At 44.8% G+C, this 3,612-nt stretch overlaps 1 long non-coding RNA gene across 1 annotated transcript; it reads right to left on the bottom strand.

Moving 5' to 3' along the window:
- Positions 1-2,511: 2,511 nt before the first annotated feature.
- On the bottom strand, positions 2,512-3,137 carry LOC113834688. The gene is made up of 2 exons (XR_003483427.2): positions 2,931-3,137; positions 2,512-2,714 (listed from the first exon to the last, which is right to left on the bottom strand). It is a non-coding gene; the product is annotated as an uncharacterized LOC113834688 (long non-coding RNA).
- Positions 3,138-3,612: the final 475 nt, after the last annotated feature.

Here is a 3,612-nt window from a genome sequence, read left to right as displayed (position 1 = left end):
CGCTTTTTCTTTAAACTTTCTTGTATGTGCACATACATGCACATGTGTGTGGATGCCAGAGGACAATGTACAGTGTCTTCCTCCATTGTTCTCTACTTTTGAGATGCTGAACCTGGAGCTCACCCACATAGGCAGATAGGCGTGCTCCCGAGAACTACGTCCCTGCTTCCCCAGGACTAGGCACACACCATCACATCTGCATTTTTACATGGGTACGGGGGATCCAAATTCTAGTTCTCATGATTGAATGGCAAAACCATTTCCCAGCCCTTTTGTTTTTTAAAATGGGGTTTTTAAAAATTATTAATATTTGGTTTTCACCATATAGCCTTGGCCAGCCTGGAATTTGCTATGTAGACCAGGATGGCCCCAAATTTATAGAGATTCATCTGCCTCTGCTTATCCAGGCATGGTGGCACATGCCTTTAATACCAGCATGCGGGAGGCAAAGGCAGGTAGATCTCTGTGAGTTCTGGTCTACACAGAGAGTTCCAGGGCAGCCAGAGCTGTTACGCAGAAAAACCCTGTCTCAAAAAACAAACAAACAAAAATTTACAGAAGTAATAGGCTCCCTGTAGACCCATTCACTTTTGCCTACAACACCTGTGACTTCCTAAAGCCCAAGGTCCTAATGGTCATTAGTGCTTGCACTTTGCCTCCAGAGTCAATGTTGGTATCTGTATTGAGGTCACAAAAATGTGGGCTCAATAGCAAAATCCTAAGGCTAAATAATTATTTTTTAAAATATTTTATTAATTTAATAAAAATTACTTTTTATTTTATGCACGTGTGCTTTTGCCTACATGTGTGTATGTGCATCATGTGTGCTAAGTGCCTGAGGAGACCAGTAGAAAATGTTGATCCTCTGGAACTAGAGTCATAGATGGTTATGAGCTGCCATGTGGGTGCTGGGAACTGAACCTGGGACCTTCTGGAAGAGCAGCCAGTGCTCTTACCTGCTGAGCCATCTCTCCAGTCCCTTAATATAGGGTCTTAACATATAGCTGTGTCTGACATAGTACTGGCTATGTCGCCTATGCTGCATTTGACCTCGTAGAAATCCTCCTGCCTCATCCTCCCAAGTGCTAAGAGTACAGACTTGTACCGCCACAACCAGGAAGATTCTTTATTCTTAAAATTCTGGGCTTCAACAAGTAAACGAGGATGGCTGGCCTAGTGTGTGGAGATGTCAAGCTTCCATCAGGGAAATCCTACTCAGAGAAGGAATCCCGTAAAGAAAGAAAAACAGCAGGGATTACCCATGAGGCATTTCTAGGAGAGAGGAAGAATGGTAATGTTGAAATTGACCACTTTAAGCCCCTTATCCCCTTGGGTCCCACTTCCTACACTGGATGTCTTGGCCACCTCTCAGGAAATCTTTCAATTCACTTGACCAGATTTGACACGACCTCAGCTTTTGCAGTCAAAGTTACTAAAATATCCAAACGTTTTACACAAGCCATTATTATCACAGCAATTACAATAAAGGGTACCTTTTTAAATAGTATCTGTTCTTCTACTGTTCTTTCCCCCATTGGGTTAGCATACAGTCTGTGTTTCACAAAGATTCAATGATTGTTGGGGACCCTGAATACACAGTGGGAGTAGTGTGAGTCCTGAAACACCTTGGGTTCAATACCCAACACGCACGCACGCACGCACGCACGCACGCACGCACGCACGCACGCATGCGCGTTTACCCACAAAAGAAGGAGGAGAAGGAGGAGAAGGAGGAGAAGGGGAAGGAGGAGGAGGAGAAGGGAAGAAAAGGGTTTATGAAAGAATGTTTGTCTCCACTAAATTTCTCGACGTGGCTTTCCAACCTTCCGTGATCTGGCTCCATATCTAACCTAATTTCCCACGACTCCTCACTACACACCCTCCACTGTGGTTAAACCAGTCTCACCGAGACATCAGCTCATTTCTCTGGGCCTCCTCCCCCTTCTTCACCTATTTATCCCTCTAATATAAGCCACCTCCTTCGCCATTCATTTTCACATACTTCCTGAGTGCCCACTCTATGACAGGCGTTAAAGTAAGTAAGTGTTGGGCACCAGTGAGAACAACACAGACACCATGTTGATTATGGCCTCCTTATGAAGCCTCCTCAGAGAGCCCCAGAGCCTCCCCACAACCTCCAACACCTCCTTCCTCCTCATTTGTAAGATTGTCTTGGTACCCCAAATAAGTCGCATCTGTAAAGTTCCTCTTGAGTTTTGCCCATTAGGAATCCTCCTGGAGAGTGGATTTTATGTATCTTGAGCCCAGTTTTACACTTTTGAAAATTTATTTATGTGTTTCAGTATTGAAGACACAGTAGGCACCCCTGAATTTATATATATACTCTTCATTGCTTCTTTTTCGATTGAATGTGTCTCCTGCTTTCCTGGCTGGGAAAGTAGAAGGACAGAGAAGCATTTGTCTGGCTTAGCCACCCTAGAAATAAACAGTCTGCCTGGGTTTCAGCTGATCCCAATAACCCTGGCCGTAAAACACCATCTAAATCCAGGGTAGTGATGAACAAATAGAGGTTTTATTTGTTCTGTTTAGTCCCCGGTGCTGTGGGAGAAAGCTTCGCAGACCTCCTTACCACAAACTCTTGCTGACAAACAAGAAGCCACTTCTCTGGCAGCCTCCTGGACAGCATTCTGGTACCTCCAAGTCACCTCCCCTTGTCTCCATTACTTCTCAAAGACATCTTTCAGCTGTCTTTGCTGGGTAGAAGGAAACGGGTTGGGGGGAAATGAAGACCCTCAATTTCATTCTCCCCCAGACTTAATAAGCATAGCAAAAGTGGTTCATCCCAGACTCGCCCAAAACAACTTCACTGCATGATCTCTCCACACAATGACATCGCCTTTTGGAAACACAAAGTTACTCTTTCAATTCAAGAAAGGGGGAAAAAAGTCATCCTCCAATGAACCCCAAACCTGTTGCTGGCCGAAGTCCCGGGGTGGCTGGCGGAGTCAAAGTGAATCATTTCTCTCCGCTCCGATTGCATCAGCCACAGGCAGCTGGGAGCTGCTTGCTCCCCAGCAGAGGCCTCAGGCCACATACCAAATCCTGATTTTTTTTTTTTTCTTCTGAAAACAGGGGTTTTGTGGAGCTGCCTGAGTCCAGACAAGGATCATTCTGAGGCAGACATTATTCTCATTAGGTTCCGATCCTCTTAGGACTAAACTAGCTGTGCCTGCCTGAGTGTCCACCCCCCCCACCCTCACTCCATGCTTTGAATGTGAGTTCCTAGCTTATAAAAGCATCCTATATGTATACGATACACAGTTAAAAACTACTAGAACCTTCAAGCAGAGCCTTCCTAAGTAGTCTGATCTGGCCTGGACTCTGTATAGATTTTTCATGTCTTTCTTTTTAAAGGTGGTATTTAATTTATTTTTTCTTTTCTATTTTTCTTTTTGGTTTTTCGAGACAGGGTTTCTCTATGTGGCTTTGGAGTATGTCCTGGAACTTGCTCTGTAGATCAGGCTGGCCTCAAACTCACAGAGACCCACCTGTCTCTGCTTCCTGAGTGCTGGGATCAAAGGCCTGCACCACCATTGCCTGGCTTAATTTTTTTTAATTATATGTATATGTGGGGCATGCACATGAGTGCAG

The sequence above is a fragment of the Cricetulus griseus genome, chromosome 3 (assembly GCF_003668045.3).
Source record: "Cricetulus griseus strain 17A/GY chromosome 3, alternate assembly CriGri-PICRH-1.0, whole genome shotgun sequence".
In the NCBI taxonomy this organism is placed as follows: Eukaryota; Metazoa; Chordata; class Mammalia; order Rodentia; family Cricetidae; genus Cricetulus; species Cricetulus griseus.
Note: the sequence above shows the minus strand (reverse complement) of the source record. Positions and strands in the feature narration are given on the sequence as shown.